General features: G+C 50.1%; 1 protein-coding gene across 1 annotated transcript in view; it reads right to left on the reverse strand.

Annotated features, from left to right (window-relative positions):
• SND1 (staphylococcal nuclease and tudor domain containing 1) overlaps positions 1 to 21,754 on the reverse strand; it is a 2,477,133-nt gene that overhangs the window by 1,422,395 nt on the left and 1,032,984 nt on the right. The window lies entirely within an intron of this gene.

Genomic DNA, 21,754 nt, shown 5'->3' on the forward strand with positions numbered 1-21,754 from the left:
TTTCGAATTTGCTTCTATAGTGACACTGAGCAGCCAGATGTGCACCAAAGCCTGTAAAAATGTAATTATGATGCCCTCATTTAACACCCGTATGCAGGGAACTACTTTGCAATGACACTGCTACATCATTAAAATTGTGTGCATTTCAAAAGTTTAATGAGAGTTAAAAGGCAATTTTAGCTAAAATGGGGGAAGGCCATGTTTTTTTTCTTTGCTTGTGATTTCTTCAAATGTGAAACTAGATTCCAAGGCCCCTGTTGTCATGGGGATTTAGGCCTGACTCACTTCAAATAGAAGGGCCTTCCCTTAAAAATACAACAAATTCCATTTAAGATCAAATTTACGGTGTGGACGAGATAAAAACAGGCCTGCTCTCCAGCTTTATGACCCAGGTCACACAGGCTGCAATAAAAACTTGCATTAGCTCTTGGAATGTTCAAGCTAATCTCAACACAGAACCCTCTTTAAGCCACAGCCAAGAACAGGGAATTTGCAAGGGTGGGGCCAGGGTCAATGAGTGTTTTAACTGTCCATTGTGTAAAATGGGAGGAATGGTTTTCATTGTGTAAAATCAGTAACATGTGTCACACAATAGTCATGGTAGGATTTCTGAAAAGGTGAAAGTTTACTGCATCTTGCCATCGAAAAACGATTTTTGTGAGACATACATATCAAAAGTTATTAAAGGAAGACGTAATATGGCCCTCCTTAGGAATGTGATGGAGATGAAAAGTTGATTAAAACATGCAAAATATGATTTATATGCCGCCCACCAAGGGACACATTGTTCACTGATAATTGAGTAAATGAAGAAAAATCATAGCTCTGCACAGGAATGACATGCAAACTCCTGAGTAGTGTCACGTGAGTCAGAAAAATATAGGTTTAAAAAATGCCTTCACATCAGATTAAGGACACGTGCCATGCAGTGAGATTTCTATGTACCCGAACCAGACCAAGCCCCTCTGTGGAATTAAGATGGCGTGGTCTCCTCGCCTGGTGTCTCAAAGCACTCCCACATTTTCTGGATTTATCAGCACACAGGTGGTTGTAGAGTAGTGAAATTTAACCTAGCCCTTGTGCAGGAACTATGACACACATGTGATGTCATTTTCCCTATAACTAAGTAACTCCGCCTCAGATCAGGACTCTTACCTCTAACCCCTGAAGTGAGCTGCTGCCGGAAATCTGGAGGCACAACCCAGTACCAGCAGTGAGGCCTAATCTTGCAGATGAGCCAGGAGACCTAGTAGCTGACTTGGGACCCTTTGGAGGAAAGAGGAAATCCTTGACGGACCCCATTGGCTGTCCCAGCAGCGGTGCTCTGACGCTCACTGATGTCCAGTCCAGACCTGTTGTCCTCTAAGTAGAAGTACACCCGAAAACCATAGAATGTGTAGGCCTGGTATTCTTGTAGCATTGTATTAGATGATTCCCCTTTTCAAAATCCTCTTTTGCCTGTGTAAATCCTTAGTATATTTTTCTAAGCAAATCAATTAAATTCCCCATTTATTGCACGAGATTTGTATTGTTGGAAATCCAAACCAACCATCTATTCCCAGTGTATTGTGAACTGGAAAGTGTTTCCCAAAATAATTAATCCCATTGTGATGTGAGAAACAAATTTGTCCCTGTGGTTCAATTGTGCCCTGCTAAACGGATTTCCATCTGCAACTGTATTTTCCCAATGCATCTGTCAACCTAACCAAAAACCGATTTTCCTCTTGTGAGCTACCCACTTTCCCAGAGCTTACCTGTCATTTTAAGAATCAGTAAAAACTAATTCCATTTGTATTTTCTTTCACATTACCCATGTGTTGAACATCCCCAAAAATCGATTTTCCCCTTGGGTGCCGACTAGTATTCTTTAAAGCCCTGCCTGTCTTTTAAAGGGTAAGCAGTATGAATTCCTTCTGTGCTTTCCCATAGCAACTTGTGATAAATAAAAACCCAATTTTTCCATTGTTCTGTGCCAAACACCTTTTTCCCTTTCCTTTCCATCTCCCATATCATTTGTGGGCACCATACCAAAACCCGATTTTCCCCCTGTATTCCTACTCCCTGCCACTGTCTTCCATTCAAAGGAATCCAGTCCAATTGAAGGTTGGGGGTTTAGGGTCGCAGGGTGAGTGCTTAACTATTGTGCTATCATTGTGTGTTGAGTTGTTGTTCTTCTGTTTTGTCATTAAAAAGGAAGGATTTGTGACAGTATATCTTAACCTGGTCACTTTACAGAAACCATTCCATTTTTGTGTTCCCACAACATTGATGGATGTTGTAATTTGTGGTTCTAATTTGACATTCAATGGTTCCTAGTCCATTGTAACACAGGGTGTTTGTGGAGGTTGGGTGCAAGACAGGTTGGAGGCCCTCTCAAAAGGATCTGTAGTAAAAAAAATAAAAAACCCAAACCATTTTTATTGGCACCACTCATGGTAGGGGAGATCCCTGGCCTGCGTGTGCCATGTAAAAAAATCATGACATAAGCAAACAGTTTTTAGATCATGTGATAGTCACAGTGCAAAGGAACTATTCGCAACACCCCCCTCCCCGCCCCCCAGAGACAGCAATGAATAAGAAACTACCAGGGTCCAAAGAAATCAGGTATTCAGGATTACATCTCCCAAAATGCATCAGGTTTAGAGATTCAAAACCTAGAGCAGATCAATTGTGATTCAGGGAAAGATACGCTATGGGAAAACCCTGGCACATCCAGAGGTGGAAAACCCCATTTCATACCAACTCTCTCCCCTCTACAGAGCAGCAGAGCTAGTGAATCAGCACAGACCCCCTCCCCCCCTCTGCTGCAACTGCAACATTTAAAGAGACTGTTTAAGTTACTTGCCTGTAACTATTGTTCTCTAGCATGGCTCGGGCATGGACTCTCATGCTCATGAATATTCCCATCCAGGCTGGGAATCCTCAGTAAAAGAACAAACAGATTTACTTTTGCTTAAAATCTATTTCTCCTCTAAACCAATCACCGCCCTCTGAGTTATACTGACCCCATCCAATGCCAGCCCTCTCCCTATGCTCCACCCCTGGCGGCCATCTTCAGATTTGGTAAGCACGTTAAGTGGCAGTATGAACCAAGAAGAGCCACAGAGGAGAGGGATGGAGGGTTTGCATGTGAATTCATGCTGGTGAACAATACTTGCAGGTAAGTAACTTAAACCTTCTCCAGCATGGGGTCTGGCATGGATTCACATGCTCATAAATAACGATTACATAGCAGTACATCTACACAACCAGAGGATGTGGCAAGGCTCAACAGAAGCAATAAACATTTACACCTGGAACAGACTTGTCTCAAGTGAATGGGTTGCAGAGCACCGCTTGACTGACCAGAGAGTCACCTGGAGATGGAGTCCTTCGACAAGGCCTTTCTGTGATTCACAGGTCCAAAATTGACAAACAGCTGAGAAGTCTTCCGAAAGCTCTTTGTGCGTGCCACGTAAATCTTCAAGGCACAAGCAACATCCAGCTAATGCAAGGCCCTCTCCGCTGGAGACGATGGATTTGGGAAGAAGACTGGCAACACCAAAGGCTCGATGTTAAACTATGACAGCATCATCGGCATAAACGTGGCGGTGCATTCGCAGTACCACCTTTGAAGGGACACGACTTGATTATGACTCCATTCATGGAGCAGAATATCCACCAGGACCTGGCAAAGCTCCCATTTGTGGCAATGACGTAGAGTGTGCAATGGTGTTCTTGGTGCCCCTCACGTGAAAGTGGGATGAGAAACCTGTCCTGCCGAATGGCCCAGTGCCACAGATCCTGAGCCTCATTGGAGAGAGCCGGATCGCATGGCCTGCCCTGCTTCCAGACGTAGAACATGGGGGTGTTGTCCGTGAAGATCCTCACAACCTTACCCTTATCGACAGCAGGAAAGACTTGAGATAACATTTTTTCATCTCCTCAGGCACTAGTTGAAAGGCCCTAGACATCATTGAATGGATGCAGTCAACGTCTCTGCACCTGCTAGCTCTCCATCCGCTGGTACGAAGTCATCAGCTTCGTCAGTCTGTGTCTCTGTAGCTGCTGTATCCGTGCCCGTATCTGTGTGCGGCAGGGTCCCCTGTCGGGGTCAAAACCAGAGTTGGAAGAGGTGGTGGCGTTGGTTGGCACCTCTGACCCATGGAGTCATATGACTTACGGTTGCGCTTAGAAGGACTTCCGGAAATCGGTTTGGGTAGCCCGATGTGGCCAGAAGTGTCTTTGCTGAATTTCTGATACCAGCGTGGTCAGAATGTGCAACAAAAAAAAAACGTCCGAGTTGAGGTGTAGAAGGCATGAGAGGGGTAGGCTCTGGGCTGGTACACCTCTTCTGGAGAGGTAGGCGATGGCGATATAGCAACCCACCTTCCAATGAGGGTCCCTGGCTCCCTTCGTGGTCTGAATAGTAGCCCTCAGGCAGGTCATCACCCTCCGTCTGAGCTAGTATAAATGTGCCCTGGCACACTTAGTTTAGCTCCTTGCTCTGTAGCCTTCCTAGGGGTTGTCTGGGGCTTACTCCCTCCGCTCTCCTGAGACTTCTAGGAGGAAGAGGCTGCTTTCCCCTTTCCAGGGGTCTTCGCCAAAGCCGTGGCATTTAACTCATGCCGTGCCGGTAAGGATACCCACAGAGTAGTTATCGCTGTCACTGTGGGCACCACCTTCGTGGTCTCCCCTCCTTTCGAAGTAGTGGTCGTCAACGGGGTGGCATCAGCAGTCGCAGATGTGGCCATTAATGATGTAGTTGATGGTGTCATGGCTGGTTGAGATGTCGATGGATGCAGAGAAAGGCCCACCTTGGATTTCTCCTTCATCGACTTATCTGCTGATGGTAAGCAGAGTTGTGAAGGGGCAAATTACTTTCTCGTGAAGTATGTGACCCTCGCTGGCAGGCTCACTGTGGATGTGGTCAGTGATGGCAAGCAACCTTGTCCGAGCCGGGACCTGCAGCAGCAGCAATCCCAGTGGGATCAGTGGTGCGTGGCCTCGCCTTCTTTTGGACACCAGCGGGTGGGGCGTCCTCAAACGACCTCGACCTCTTATTTGAGGGAGTTCGATCGTTGGAACGGCCGGTCCTGGGAGAAGCATGCTCATACCCAGGAGTCGGAGCCCTTACCAGATTTTAACCACGCCACCAGTCTGCTGCAGCGGTCCTTCTTGGTCTTTGAAAAACCATGGCAGACCTCATCTCTCCACATAATGGTCCGGATGCAGGAAGTAAACACATTAGTAGTGTTGATCCTCCACAAAAACGTTGCTTAGTCCACATTTTGCGCAGAGTTTGAAGAGGCATCTCTTCTTTGGTCATGCTGAAAAGGCATGACGTAGGCCCAAACCTGGGCCTTCCGATGAAAGGGGGGTCTGCACCAGCGAGGGGGAACAGAGCCCCCTGAACCTCTGAAGAGGTATGCCCCTTTGAGGAAGAGGTGAGGCCATCGGACCATTTTAGAGGGGTGGGCTCCATTGAGAAGAGGAATGCACCTCAAGACCAAAAGAAAGTGACCCTGGATGCAAGGGGTGAGAATTTGAGGCAGCCGGAAGAGGGGCTGTGTAGTAAAAGAGCCAAGTGAAACCAGTATGGGGGTATGCTACAGTGTAGCGAGAGAGAAAGAAAAGTAGTGTGCTAGATCCCGTGGAGAGCAGGGCGCTATATCCCTTGGAGAGCGAAGTCCTAATATCCCTATGTGCGGCATAATGAGCAGGGGACTATATCCCTGGGTGGGGAAGGGATCAGGGCACCATATCCCCGAGTGTAAGACAGATGGGGAGAGCCCCATGACCCCTGGAAAAGATGGATAAGAAGTGGAGGACATTGTAATTTCATGGTCACATCCCTAAAAGCTGGCTGTACGGCTAACTGCACTAATTTCTAATGTTGATTGTCCTTAATCTAGGCAAGTCCACCCCTATATTGGCTTCAGTGACGGTTCCCATTTACTCCCCTCCAAAAGCTAGCCAGAATGTCACTCAAGCACACCCCATTGTAAGAAAGCTCATTGTTTCCGGTCAAATCAGAATTATTATCCATTGTACATTCTTTTGGAACACTTGATCAATGGAGGTAGCCCCAAATGCAGAGACAGGCAGGCCTCATGGTCCTCAGAAAAAATTATAAATACTGAATAGTAAAGCAAACTAAATGAGACTTTCCTGTTTGGAACTTTCTGAATGCCTTTCTTTGCAGTCGTTTGTTTAAAATGAAGTTTTCAGGTTAGAACATATGGAAATCACTACCATGCAGAATCTTTCATTTTGGACAGCAAAAGTGTCACACTCACAAGCATGAAACCCACAATTGAAATGGGATATGAATCAACAAAAAGCATTTTATTTGGCATTAGGAGTCCGATTTGTGACAAGTTACTTGGAAAAATAAAATCTGTTATTTACATTGACATTTTCCTAGGAATTAAGGGCACAGTAAACTCTGATTCGATCTGTATGTAAAATAGGTTTTTCACAGCTCAAGAAATGCATCAATCCCTGCAAATCTGTGGGCTATGTTATACACTGCACTCACAAACCCAGATATAATTTGCTTTCTCAAATGATCTGGGATTATTGTATTTGCTTCTGGTTTGTCTTGCCAAGGACAGAAGATTTCTCATTAGCAATCAAGCCGATGAGGCTCAAACGCTGTGCTTCAGTGGTTCCAGCCATCAGCTCAAAAGGATTGCGCTGCAAAGCAACAAGAACCACATTTAGGTCCCAAATCGGGGGCGGCCTATGCACCAGCGGAAAAAGTCTAGACAACCCCTTAATGTGGGCCGTAACCCTTGGGTTGGCCGCAGAAAACATGCTCAGCAGAATTCTTGTAACCCCCCCGCAGTGGCCGCCAAATAAGTCCGCGGAGTATCCACCTGAACTCCAGAATGAGCCAGGTGTGCTGAAAAAGCAAGTACATCATCCAGGTGACAGGGTCCAGACCCTTGTCACGAGGCCAATGGCAGAACCTAGTCCATGTACTCATACTGGGACAGAGTCGAGGGCCTACTGGCCTGCTGAATGATGTCCCAGTTGTCATCCGAACATTGAGTATATTGAAGCCTCAGGTGGTCAGGAACCAGGCCGCCAGCTTGGCCATGTGCGTTTTTTCCACCCCCCGCCGCGTCGGGAATCCCCTGCTGGATATCAGGTGATGGACGAGACCCGGGGAGCACTACTGCAGCAGATTTGAAAAACAGGGTCTCAAACTCAAGTGGGGCTGCAACCGACCAAAGCACGAAACTTGCCGAGGGTCCATTGTAGTAGAGGGGTGGGCGGGCGGGAACTCATAACATCTACGGCTGTGCCAACAGATCTCGAAGGCCTGTCCCAGGGACCCCCCCCACTCCGTCCTACCCATGAAGCGGGATGCAAACAAATCCAGGTCTGCGTACCCCCAATGCTCGCTTCTGCATTGCTGTCTCCCGGGAGGTGGACGGCTGAAATCCAAACTCCTGCCACGGCCCATTCTCAGATTGATTCTCTCTCCATGCAGAGGATAGTGGGTAGGGGGGGGGGGTTTGGTGGGGGAACAGGTTCCACCCTGCTTGTTCGGGTAAAACATTGTAGTCGAATGGTCTGTCCTGACCACAACAGAACGGTCACTGTTGAGGACCAGGCCCACTGCCCTGAGCTTCAGCAGATTAATATGCAGGAGGGCTTCCATCCTGCACCATGTGTAGCCCTCCAGAATAGCACCCCCAGCCTGAAAGAGAGGAGACGTCCCCACCAGGATAGGCTCCAGTCAAGTGAAGGGGGCTCCCACTGAAACATTGCCATCCATCATCCAATATCAAAGATAGGGCAGTAGGATTGGTGGCATTGGGATCCTGTCTGACTGAGACAGAGTCTCCTGATCCCAATTGGCCACCAAGTGGAGCTTGAGGCGCCTCATCTTGAGGCGAGTGTGCTGTACAGTGAACAAGCAGGAGGCCAACAGGCCCATAATATGCTGGAACCACTATGCCAAGGTGGTCAAGTTGTCCAGAAAGTGCCCAACCTCCTTTCAGAGGCACAGGAGGCTCTCGGGCGTAGGTCACACCCACTGTACCATAGTGTCCCCAACATATCCTTAAGAAGACCAGATCGGGGGGCGTGGCTTGGAGCGCCATCGATGTGGTCGCTCCCTTGAGGCCGCCCGTGGGATGTACGCCGCCGTCGCCACCAAATTCAAGCGGTTCTGACCGAGTATCCAAGTCGCCAATGCCATCTACGGCAATCGGAACCGATGAGGCACAACCTGGCTTACAATGACCTCCGAACGCTGGAGCGTTCTCCTAGAACTTAGCGACCGAACCGCTCCTCCGTCGCCATTCGAAGAAACCAAGATGGCGGCCGCGCCGGAACTCAACAACATACTGCGAACCTGATGGCGACGGGCTTCAGGGGGACCGAAGGGGAGCAGCAGACGGACCCACCAACACGGATCCAGCCAGATCGTGCCGGGGTTGCCCGGTGAACATGTGAGAACTTCATGGGGGCTGCACTCGGCCAGGTCGACAGGGGAAACACGGAGGCCACGAGATAAGCCCCGAGAGCCACCCAGAGAAGCCCGACCTCGCGGGCCCTCCCTTCACGCACCACTCAGTACTTCCTGGGGTGCCCTGGCCCACCCATCCAGCTAGCGACCCAGTCTACTGCGGAATCACACCTACTCCGACGTCTCACTCGCACTCCCATGCTTGAACTCTCCTAGGCGGCTGGCACACAGCTTTGGCCTCGCCGCAACCCTTCCAGCCAAGACCGCCAAACACGATCCTCATGTCTAGGCAAACGAAGGTTGGCAAGGGCGCAGATATCTCCACCATGCTCACTACGCTAGATAAAAGCAAGAAGCAAGAGCCTCCCAAACTCACTCCACAGAAACAACAAGAGGACGGGGGAGCCCTCGCTACCAAAGGGGACCCGATAGCCTTCATGGCGGACATCAAGTCGAAGTTCCGCTCATGCCTATCAGAACTCACCACCAAAATCGAACAGACGGACCAAAGGGTTACGGAGGCCGAACAGAGGCTCGGAGAAATCGAAGACCACTCGCGGGACCACGCCACCACTCTAGGGGAAATGCGAAGAGCCATTGACCACCTGCACCAGAAATGCGAGATCCTGGAGTTTAAACACGAGGACCTTGAAAATAGGGCGCGCCGCAATAATCTCTGCATTCGGGGGGTCCCAACCTCCGTCCCCGACAACAAGCTAGCAGACTACGTGGGACGCTTCTTTGAGGCCCTCCTCCCAGACCTGGATAAATCTCAGCTCTTGCTAGATCGCACCCACAGACTTCGCACGCGTCGTGGGGCTGTCTCTGACCCCCCCCCCCCCAGATGTCATTACGAGGGTCCACTTCTTTACAACCAAGGAAGCGATTTCGGCGATCAGCCGCCAAGGGGAGGAAATTACATTTCAGAGCACGCCACTCCAAATATATCAGGACCTCTCACCACTCACCCTCCAGAAAAGAAGAGCACTCCGACCCCTGGCACTGTTCCTTCAGGAGCAGCAAGTCCGCTACAGATGCCTGTTTCCAGCGGCACTACAATTCACATACAAAGGCACCCTACGCCGGATCAGTCACTTGGAGGATGCGGAGAGGATCATGCATCCATCCTCGCCCCAGGAACTCTCCAAACCAACCCCGGAGGGAGCTGAGGACTCTGGGCCGCTTTCCTCCCCGAAACCTAAACGTACGCCATGGTCATCAACCCAGCGGATCAATAAAAAGAGATTAACAATGGCGCCCCCCGCACCTCCAGGTTCCAACTACATCTCTCCCTGGTCTCCTCTGACCTGGCCTGAATTCGGATCCGCCACATAACGCTTAATCTGACGAGCTTCGAGGGCGGAGACGGCGGACCATACCCACGGTTCATACGCACTCCAAGGACACTTTCCAACTTTCGTTCCTTGGAAACCCACAGTACTTGATACACGATGGGACAACCGGCCCCGTTGGCCAAGGGTGGGCCCGTACCTACAATGTCGGTCTACCCACCAGTTAAAGTTGCGGCCCCCAGTTGGGGCCCCGCATTAAAACCTCAAGTGCAGGATGGTACTACAAGATCTCATGACAAACATGGCAGCTAAACCATCGACCCGGACTCCCCCCCCCCCCCCAAACCCCCCAACTCAAGAGATAGAGAATGGGACACCTCTGGACCACCAGGTTCTGCGAATCCTCTCCCTAAATGTTAACGGACTGAACTCCCCTAACTAACGAAAGGAAATTTTATTAAAGCTCCAGGACGAAAACGCTGCGATAGCTATGCTCCAAGAGACCCACTTGCTGCCGGCGGACGTGACCCGGCTTCGTTCTCGATCATTCCCGCTTCAATTTTTTGCCTCCGGCCCAAGCAAAAAGGGGGGAACGGCGATTCTCTTTAGAAAAGACTTGAACCCACAAATCCTGGAAACAAAAACATGCCCGGAAGGACGATACACAGCAGTCAAATGCCTCCTGTTGGGAGACCTATACACCCTCATCTCGGTATATGCCCCTAACACGGGACAATCACTCTTCTACGACTCCTTGGGCACGACCCTCGCTAGTTTTGTGGAGGGCCAAACAATTGTCGGAGGGGACTTCAATGGGGTTCCCGACCCCACTAAAGACCGGTCATACCCCCCGACTCCAAGCGATTTCGCCCAAGCACTCAGCCTCCTCCAGCTGTTCAGGTCTCTGGAGATAATAGACTCGTGGCGGGTGTTTCACCCCGAAGAGACTACTCCTTCTACTCGTTCGTAGACCGCACTTTCTCAAGGATTGACTTATTCCTGATCTCCCCGCACACCTTCCCTTCAGTCAAAGAGGTCTTCATCGGCACGAGAGCCATGTCCGACCACGCTCCAGTGTTCTTGGAACTCCGGGTTCAGGACCCCAATCTCAATAACCCACGCAAATGGTCTCTATATGACCCGATTCTCAATGACATGGATACGAGAGAAGATCGCGACAGGAATTAAAAACTTCTTTGACGAAAACCCAGCCTCGGACACCTCACTGGCAAATAACTGGGACGCCATGAAGGCAGTAATCAGGGGCTCCCTCATCGCTCAGGGAGCGGCCTACCACCGGAACAGACGCCAGACCCGAATAGCTTTAGAGGACGAGCTAAGAGAGGCTGAGGCAATCCACAAAGAAAAAGGCTGGTCCCCTAAGACGCAACGGATCATGCGAACAGCGAGGAAAAAGCTTGAAGCCCACTACGCGGAACAAACCGCCCTAATGATGGCAAACGCCAAACAATCATACTACGCGAAGGGCAACAAGGCAAACAGGTTCCTGGTGGCCAAACTAGCCAAACGGAGACGCGTCAACACGATTGCAGGCCTGTGTGATCCGGAGGGGGTCACCCGATACTCTGAGCCCGAAAAACAACAGCTCGCGACAGACTACCTGACCCAAATCATGAAGGCAACCCCTCGGAACCGACCGCAACTGGTGGAATATCTACAGAAGGCAGCGGTTCCCCGTCTCGCCAACACAACGAGAGACGAATTGGAGGATCCCATCACAGGGGAGGAGGTCGAGGAGGCCATCAAGTCGCTTAAAACACGAGCCCCAGGCCCGGACGGCTTTTTGACCAGATTCTATAAACTTTTCAGGCCACAACTGACCCCCCCCCCCCATCTGGTGACCCTGTTCAACTCCTTCAGAGACACAGGCGCGGTCACCCCATCGATGCAGGAATCAACCACCATCCTCCTGCCCAAACCAGGAAAGTACCCAAGGAGTCTAGCCTCTTACAGACCGATAGCACTCTTAAACATTGATGCAAATATATATTCAAAAATCCTGGCAAACCGCCTGAATCGCTTTCTCCCGAAGATCATTCATCCCGACCAAGCAGGCTTCATCCTCCATCGATCAGCGGGAGACAACATACGGAGAACCCTGAACCTGGTGGACCTCGCCTCCCGGAACTCCCAAAAACTGGTCTTAGTGGCTCTGGACGCAGCCAAGGCGTTTGATCGAGTAGATTGGCCCTTTATGAAACTTACCCTAGAGGCCTTCGGCTTCTGGTCAACTTTTCAGACAATGGTGCTGGCCAACTATAAGAGCCCAAGTACGAGTCTAAGAATTAATGGACACAGCTCAGCTCCGATCCCCCTATCATGCGGAACCCGGCAGGGCTGCACGCTATCACCCTTACTCTTCGCTCTCACCATGGAGCCTTTGGCCCAAAGGATTAGGGGAAACGATCAAATTAAAGGGCTGCAGGCTGGCCCCAACCAACATAAAATCGCCCTATATGCGGACGATGTCCTACTCACGATCTCAGAAGCCCAATCATCATTGAAACAGGCAATACGAGAACTTACCACCTATGGTGAAGTCTCAGGCTTCACTATAAACTTTGACAAATCCTCGGCCATGGGCATCGGGCTCACTCCAGCAGAACGGGAGCCACTGACGACGATGTGCCCGATGACATGGGTGAAGAAGGCCATCCCCTACCTAGGGGTCCACATCCCGGCTAACCCAAGAGACGCATACAAAGCCAACTTCCCCCGGCTACTGAAAGAACTGGAAGGCGACTTGAAACGATGGGAGACCCAAGAGATCTCACTGCTGGGGCGCATCACAGCATGCAAGATGAACCTACTGCCGAGGTTCCTATACGCCTGCTTCTCCCTCCCAGTAGCGATCCCCACACCAACCCTCAAGGACATCCAAAGGAAAATGCTGAAATTCATCTGGAAAGGTAAGAGAGCGAGAATTCCTCTCAAAACGATGCTGGGGGGCTCCAAGCTAGGAGGTCTGGGGGTCCCGGACTTGAGGGCCTATAGTGTGGCAGCACAACTAGCACAGTTTCAGGCATGGCAGACCATAACAAACCGCCCCAGGTGGGTAGAGCTGGAACAATCACAAACACCTTTACCCTTGCGATTCTGCCACACATTCCGCCCCCCTTAGAACACACTGGGGAGACCTCCTCCTATCAACTAAACACACCCTTAGCTCCTGGGACTGGGCTCTAAAGCAGAAGGGAGTTCCCAGAGGGCTGAGCCCACGCTCCCCGGTCTTCCATAACCCATCCTTCTCACCCGGAGCAGACCCCTGCAATTTCCGGAACTGGATAAAGGGCGGGCTGGAGACCATAGACCAGCTATATATGGGAGGGACACCCCCTCACCTTCGCCCAATGCAAGGAGAAGTTCCAACTCCAGGAAAGGATTCACCTATATCCAGCTACGCCACTGGTGCTCGCACCCCCAGACTCTGCAGGCAGCCACTCGCCCGCCCACCGCCCTGGAGCCGACACTGGGGGACCTTCCAACGCGGGCAGGGTATCCACCCTATATAGGCGCTTCTTAAAGGACTTCCTGTCCACAAAGACCCGCTGCATGGCTCAATGGGAGGCGGACCTGGGCCATCCGGTCGAGGACCAAACCTGGGTGGACATCTGGACCAGAACACATACCTCCTCCACCTGCGTTACCAATAGGGAATGTGCGTACAAGGTGCTCCTCCGGTGGTATTACCCGCCCCTTCGACTTCACCACATGAACCCACATGTGGATCATGCCTGCTGGAGAGGATGTGGTCACCCAGGCTCTTTCTTCCATATGTGGTGGGCTTGCCCAAAGATACGACAGTTCTGGAGGACATGCCTAGAGACCATTGCACAAATTACGGGAACGGCGATTCTTCTGGAACCTGAACCAGTCTTGCTGGGAGCCCTGATCCCCGCGATCTACCCGCGCTCCGGAACCAAGTCTAAACTATTGGCACTGCCTTCTGGTGGGGAAAACGGTGTTGGCCAGGGCCTGGAAATCCCCAGAAGGACCTCACATAGCCCAATGGTGGTCTAAACTCTGGGACATCCTGATCGCGGAGAAGGTCACGGCAGCACAGGCGGGAACACTCCACCGCTTTCAGAATGTTTGGAGCCCAGTGCTGGAATACGACCAACGCTTCCCCGCCCAGACCTACAAACCGACCAGGGCCCGATGGATCTTGAAACACCAAGAGGACCCTGGAGAAGACACAGACGCTAAGGGGCGAACTGGACAACCCAGAAATAAAATTCCGCCTCCAAACATGAGGGGGGAGAGGCCGAAGGGAGGTGGGAGGGAGGAAGCCTGATGGGGGAAATGAGGACTGGGGATCGAAGAACCTGAATACGCATTGCTTGTGATATGTCGTGATATGTCATGATTTGTATATTTGCCATCCTGCCTTGATTTAAAATAAACAAAGTTAAAAAAAAAAAGAAGACCAGATCCTGAGATGGGCACCACTGTCTCTTTCTCTGGTTGAGAGAGAACACCAGCTGATGGATATCCGCCAATCTCTGGCAGGAGTGCAACACCCAGTCAGATGAACCCGCCCTCTCCAGCCAGTCCAAATGAGGGTAAATGATGGCCCTCCAAGGGGAGAAGGCCCGCCACTGCGTTCATCCACTTCGTGAAGACACAAGGAACCGAGTTCAGGCCTAAAGGGCAGCACCTTGTACTGCAAGTGGTAAGACAATGGTGAACCGCAGAAACGTTCAATGCGGTTGGTGGATGGGTACATGCAGGTACGCATCCTTGAGGTCCAGGGAACACATCCAGTCCCCTGCACACAGATACCCGGCTATGTGTGCGGGAGTAATCATCTTGAAGCATTCCAGTGGTAAAGACAGATTTAGAAATGACAGGTCCAGGACAACCCTCGGGCCAGCCTGGTTGTTCTTGGGTACCGCAAAAATCATAGAATAGTACCCGGAGTCCCTGTCTGAAAGAGGAACCAGTTCCATCGCCCACATCTCCTAGAGCGAAAGGACCTCCTGTAAAAAAAAAAAAAAACGGGGACCCTGATCTGAGGAGGAGATGATGGTAGAGGAAGACTGACCAGTGGACACTACGGATAGGATACACAGGTTGCTGAAAAGACGCTTCAAGGAGTCCTGGAAAATAGCCAACCAGCCCCCTGAAGCCGAGCTGTGCTCCCAGACCTTGACGTTACTGTTTCTTGGTGTCAGAGGCGGGGCAAAGGAGGGGGAGCAGAGAAGCCAGAACATACTGCTTCCGCCTGTTGTCGCTGGGTGATCCGTCAGTGTGTACCGTGGTCCTGAAAACCCTTGAAGCTGGAGAAAGCGCAGGGTTTGATCTTGGTCCTGCACTGGGACTGAGGGAAGGATTTCTGTCCAGGCTTTGTCAGGATGTCCAACGACATGGCAGTTTGAGTGGAGGTTTTCTTTGTTAACTTGTCATCGGTGGAATGAATGAAAAGGTCCACGCCCTCTAAGGGCAGATCCAGGATACATTCATGCATGTCAGATTAACTCAGTAGCATGCATCCACACTGCTGTCCTCATCACGACCCCAAAGCACAGCCCTCTGCTGGCTGTGTCGATGCGGGAGACCGAAAGACTACATGAAGTTCTGTGCAATGGTTCGGGCATCTGGCAGACCAGCCTTGAAGGAGGATTGCTTGTCCAAAGGGAGGTCGGGCAGAAATTACCTGAGCTCCCACCACAGCTTCTGGTTAGCCGCAGCCAAGAAGGCATCTGAATTGGCTTGCTGCAGATGCCGCCTAATCCACACCATCTTCCCCCGCAGCTGAGATGGGAATGATTTGAGTACCAAGAAAGCTGCCCAGAGGTCCAGGACGTTGATGTGAAGGTTTTTCTCCTCCTGGAGCCTGAGGCTTCTGGTATGTGAATGTCTGCCGTGCCGCACCCCCCGCCCCGTTCCAAGGAGGCATCCGTGGCGACTGACCTGGTGCAGCAGAGCATGAAAGGTAGCTCCTTGCATGAGATGTGGGCACATACCCCACCATCGTAGAACTTGTCGGAGCTCCTGGGTGAGGGCGATCTTGTCCGTCCAAGGGCATGTAACCTGCAGCCACCTTGCATTCAGGAACTCTTAAAGAGAGCTCATCTGGAGCCTCAAAGGGATGAGGCGATTGCAGGAGGAAATCATGCCCAACAGCGACTCGATTGAGTGTGCTAATGACAGGCGCCGCACCTTCCACAGGATGGCCGTCGCCCTCTTCTCCGAGAGGGTAGTCGGACATAAGACTGCGTCGAGAGCGTTTTGCGATGGCTCCACGCAGGACTTTGGAAAATTGATGGAGAATCTAAGCTCCGTCAGAAGGCATATGGTTTCTGCTGTGTGGCGTTTCGCCAGTGCATGAGAGCTGGAGCAGATAAACCAGTCTAGATAAGGGTAGACATGGACGCCCCTGAGGCGCACATACACTGGCACCAGGGCCAAGCACTTCGTGAACACCCATGGTGCCGAAGTGAGGCCGAAGGACAGGGCCTTCAACTGGTATTGTAATCCCTGGACCACAAAACGCAGAAACGAACGATGTTTTAGGTGAAAGGGGGCTTAAAGTTTGCCAGGAAGTCCCCTTCCACCAGGTAGTCTAGCACGTGCTGTAACACGGCCTTTCTGAACTTCTGAGACTTAAAGTACTTGCTGAGGCGTCTCAAGTCTATGATCGGCCACCACCCTTTTTTTGCGTACCCGAAAGTATCTGGATTACATTGCGGACCCCCAGAGCCGTTAAGGGACAGACTCCATTGCCCGCCCGCCCCCTTTTTATTTTAACATGGTTCGAACCTCCTGCAGCAGTTGGGCCATGTGATGCTCTTGATGCGCTACAGGAGGAATGTGAGGGCCCCTGTGTTGGAACTCAAAGGTGTGCCCCTGATGAACATCCAGACCCATTTGTCCGTGGTGATGACCTTCCACTGGTCGACAAAGTTTGCTAGCCAGCCTCCCACTGGGGTCTGGAAGTGGGAGACCTGGTCTGCAGCATGTTCAGGCCTGCTTGGGCATTTGCATCCTCACCTGTGGGCGATGATGCTGGCCTCCACTGTCTTAGGCCTGTCAGTGTCCCCTGTAGGTTTCCAGGTGGTGGATCAGGAGGGCTGATAAGGTGTAGTGTACCCCACGGATGGCCTGCTGGACTTTCCTTTGGGGGATAGAAAGGACGACAATCTCCTCTGCTGCAAAGTCCCCAGCGAGCGTGCCGTCTCTGTATCCGGCTTGATGCACCTCGTCCACTGCATTACCAAATAGGTTGTCCCCAACAAAAAGGCATGTCCATCACCTTGGACTGCACGTCCACCCTGAAGTTCGTAGCCTTCAGCTAACCCTGGCGTTGGAGGGGCACACCATTGCCCATCTGGCAGAATTCAGAGTCCGCTATGTCAAGAGCCACTGTGATGGCATGGTCTTAGGGCCCCTCATCCTCCTGGAACAGGGCCAGGGCTTTTGCCTTCTTGTCTTCCAGTAGGAAGACCAAAAATTGTCCTGAACTTATACCAGAGCTTCCCGTCATAGCGAGACAGGATGGCTAGGGCATTGGTGGCCTGGATGATGGAAGCCGTGGTGTAAATGATGCTTTCGCCCACTGCATCCAACTTCTTGCCCTCCTGGTCCAGGGGCACCATGGAAGATGATCATGTGCTGGAAGAGCGCTCCTTGGCGGCAGCCGAGAGAGTCTAGAGACGGCTGTGACTGCCCGAGTCCAGGACCCTGAATTTCTTCTGTAGCCGGTCTCTCTTGGGTAGTGTGGTACTTGGTGTCTTCACCAGGGCAAGACCTTCCCTCCCAGGTGTCGTCCAATCAAGGAACTAACAAGACTATCTTTGAGGACTCGTGCCGCTGAAAAAAAGTCCTCCTTTCCCTTCTGCACCAGACTGAAGACTTTGGATGCTCTTGAGATCATGGCGTGGCATTAGCCAATCTTATCCGGCAGCAAACGCTTGGCAGGCTCTTTGATGTCCACTGGTTCCCTATTGGTTGGGACTTAATCCTCATACTAGTCCCCATGAGTGGCTGTGGTACCTGTGTCCGTACCGGTGTCGGTATGCAGCAGCTCCTCCTCCTCCACTGGGGTTAAGGCCTTAAAGAGCAGCGTTGGTAGGTGCCGAGGTCCAGAAGGACTCCCGTCGACGTTTTAGTCTAGCAGGGCTAGGCAGACGCTTAGGCCTGTGAGGACTCCTTGATGGGACCATGGGCGGGCTAGATGCCAGGCCGGTCACCGAGGCACCAGGCGCCTCTTATATCTATGACACCAAGGTGTGGAGAGTGATACGAATGTCCAGAAACATGTCGCTGGGTGCCTGCTGTGGTGCAAAAGATACAGCCGTAATGGATCAGGGCTGAAACACCACAGAAAGGAAAATGGCTGATCTGAGTCCCCACGTCGAGATCCCTCCTGGGACATGGGCCTGAGGACCCCTTTGTGGTCCGAGTACTAGTCCTCAAGCAAGTGCTCACCGTCAGAGGTACCATAAATGTGCTGGGTTTTTCTTGGAGACCCCAAAAGAACTAGAAGGGACATCCTCACGGGCCTCAGAAGGAAGTCTGTCGTTGGCAGCAGCAGCTCCCTCAACCTACCCAAATCCTTTGGTAACGAGGCTATGATAGGAACCTGCACAGTAGGCGCCATCCCCACTGAAGTCGTGGTATGTACAGCCACAGCAGAATGCCATCACGGGGGCAGAGTAACTGAGTTGTTGTGACTGGTGCCTCTCATCAATGAAGTATGATGGTGGTTGCCAACGGGCCATCGATGGGATCACCAACAAGGGGGCAGCAGATGAGGTCGTCGACAGGGCAGCCGTGAGCGAAGTGAACGTCTTTGAAGACGAAGTGGTCATTGACGTGGTCCTGGTGGACGATGGTGTAGTCGACAGGGCTTTAGCCGCAACTGACTAAGACAAATGAGCCGCCAATGGGCATTCCGCAGGCCTCTCCTTCACAGCCTTATGCTTAGAAGAGGATCTGTGTTTTGAAGGGGTCAGGGATTTCCTCGGGGAAGGCACCCCACCAACCAGGAGACTCACCATGGACAGAGATGGGGACAGGGAAAAGGTCCTTCCGGAAGTAGGTCCCGCCGCAGCAGCGAAATTTGCAGGATCAGACGCATGGTGTGTAAGGAACTCATGGTGGCAAGAGTAAAGACAGACAAGTGATCACAGTTCAAGGGTGGAAAGATGCCTGATCCAAACCTAAATCTAAGATGGGAGCAAGCTCCGTCCATCAAACAATAAGGCAGTCTTTGTAAAATAAAAGGGCCTATACTACCAAACCAATTGCCAATCCTTACGGCAAATACAAAAAGAAGTGTGGGATAATGTACATAAGGAAGAAGAAAGTGTTCATAAATAAGTCAGGATGCGGTACTTGGGACCTCCCTTCCCCACGTTTTCAGCATGGGATAAGGTAGGACTTTTCCCAGCACAAGCTAATAGTACACCGCTCTGCAATCAGGGCTTTCGGTGGTTAAGTCTCTTTTCTACCAAAAAGTCTGTGGCCGCCGTGGGCCTGATGTATCAAAATAATAAACAAAGTTCCTTTTCACATATACATTGGGTGATGCCTTTTTACACCCCTGGGTCGCCCTCTTCCGGGCTCGGGCCCTTCAATTGTTAGCCTCCCTCCGGCGGGTTCCCTATGGCTTTCAACAAAATCTTCATTGTGTCATTCACAAATCTAAATGTCTTCTTAAACAGTTCACTGTGGACATCCCTTGGCCGGATTCACTCTTGTTAACGCACTGTATTTCGTGACTTTAGACTTCGCCCCCTTTTTATCGGCATCCCTCGTTCGGGTTCACTTTCTCATTAAACTCTTACGATGCAGGATTCATTTCCCTTAGCTTCACTGTCTGTCGGTCAAAGACGTTCGACTGCACAGAGGATTTTACAAGACCACTTTGACTCCCCTCTCGCCATTCCCAAGGCCTTCTAGTTATGGTAGTTTTAACAATGGGGTACTCGCCCAGAGTTTCCTGAGTGAGCACCCACATGGTGCCGGGCTCCTGTTGCTGGTTTACCCCCCCATTTCACATCAATAGCTCTTAACCTTTTACAGTTCAATTAGCAGTTTGCTACTTTTCGTTCAACACAGTTCGGTTTATCATCTCCCCCACACCCCTCGACTCACCGGCTGTGATGAACCGCTTGACTTTCTCTTTGGAGTCAAGGATGGCACCACGGTGACAAGCGTCTCTCCCCAGCTTGGTTATCAGAAGAGGACGGTCTTGTGTACCTTTGATATCTGCTGCCACACACACTAGTTATTTTTCGCTATCTTACAATTCCTTCTGCAGAGGTTTCCCGGGCCTTGGACGGAAAGGGCAAGGTCGCTTCTCTCCTTGTCACCCTCTCAATTTGCACCGTCTTTCTCCTCCTCTTGAACTGCCATGCTGAGTTAGCTCTCTCACTCTCTCATTGTGCCGTCTGCCATGCTCTGTTAAGGATTTCAATCAGGCAATACAACCGGGTCTTGCCTAGCATGTAAAGCACAGATTAAATACTTATTATGTCTATAGGTTCAATATTCTGAGTGATATACCACTCATATCACACCCATCTCAAATTCCCCCCAGGTCACAGTGGACCAGGAATCAGGGGTTCCTAGTGACTGTTTCGACAGTCAAAGTTTCAAATGCCAAGAGTTGCGACAGAGAAGTGTCGAAATGTTTCAAATGTTTTTTTCTTTAGGGGGTCCCCCCAAACCCCTGTTTTTCTATTTTTTAAACACTTAACTATAATAAATTAAACCCTTTAATATTAAATAAATAAATTTGAAACTCCTCCCCCCCTCCCCGACACTGGTGTCAGAACTTTTGACTTTCAAAACTAATGTTTCGAAACTTTGACTGGACACCGGAATCAGGCTAGTTGGTAAAGGTAAATATTTATTGATTTATTTAAAATTCAAAGCAACGCATATAGATGCACTTTAGCACATGACACCTTTTAAGCACTTAGCACTTTAGTATTCTGCTTGTATTCAAATTTATTGCAAACATCTATATCGAATCACAGCCTGTTAATATAATCCTCCAGGCATGTGTATTGTGCAAGAAAAAGTAAAAGTAAAAAATGAACAATGAAAAATCTTTTTAGAAATATTTTTTTAGGACTATATGTTTGATATTTTAGAATTAAAAACTATTGAAGCGAATTTGTACTTGTGAAAGAGATATCGATCTAAATCCTGGCAAATTTATAAAAGAATTAACCCACTTGGGTCATATCAGCCAGGAATGGATAAAATTTCTTTTGTTACCATGGCTTAGACTATTAATGTGAAAGAGATACTAGTTTGAATTCTGGCAAACTTACAAAAGATTTAACCCACTTGGGTCATATTAGCCAGAAACAAACAATTCCTTCTGTTCTATTATACAAGACAAATTTGCCTCTTACAAAATGGCCGCCTTGTTTTCTCTCCATTCATGGAAGCAATTTATGCCGGTACTAGAGAGTGACAAAGGACTAATGGCACAAAGAACCATAGAGACTGGTTAATTGCTTGAAACACCTATATGTACACAGTTGGTTGTGGGTTTCACTTGTACGTGAACAAGCCGCGAGTAAGCGGCGAAACGCGTTGTACCGTGCACTTTTTAATCTGGCTGATGCCTAATAAAACTGGACATTGAATTAAACGCCATACTGCATTGGTTTGATTTGAGGAAGTAATTTATACCAGCGGTTTGTGTCTTGCCACGAGTGCCATCCCTCCCTGGGAGAATTGGAATTCTTTTTCCCGGTTTTGCAAATATATATATATATATATAGCAGCAATCACATCACCAATGTGGTGACAAAACAATTCGGCAATTAAGTAAAGCAATTGAATTCACTTATAGCAATACAGAATAGAAAACACAGGAAAAAGAACAGTTTTGGTTTATGAAAAGATAGCACTTAGGTTAAGGCTTCCCCCTGCAAAGTTCTCAATTCACAAATGAGCAATTCTACACAGATGTAAGTCATCGGCAGGTATTCGGGAATAAAAACAGTATATA

Source organism: Ambystoma mexicanum, chromosome 12, assembly GCF_040938575.1.
Source record: "Ambystoma mexicanum isolate Mex_15411 chromosome 12, UKY_AmexF1_1, whole genome shotgun sequence".
Classification (NCBI taxonomy): domain Eukaryota; kingdom Metazoa; phylum Chordata; class Amphibia; order Caudata; family Ambystomatidae; genus Ambystoma; species Ambystoma mexicanum.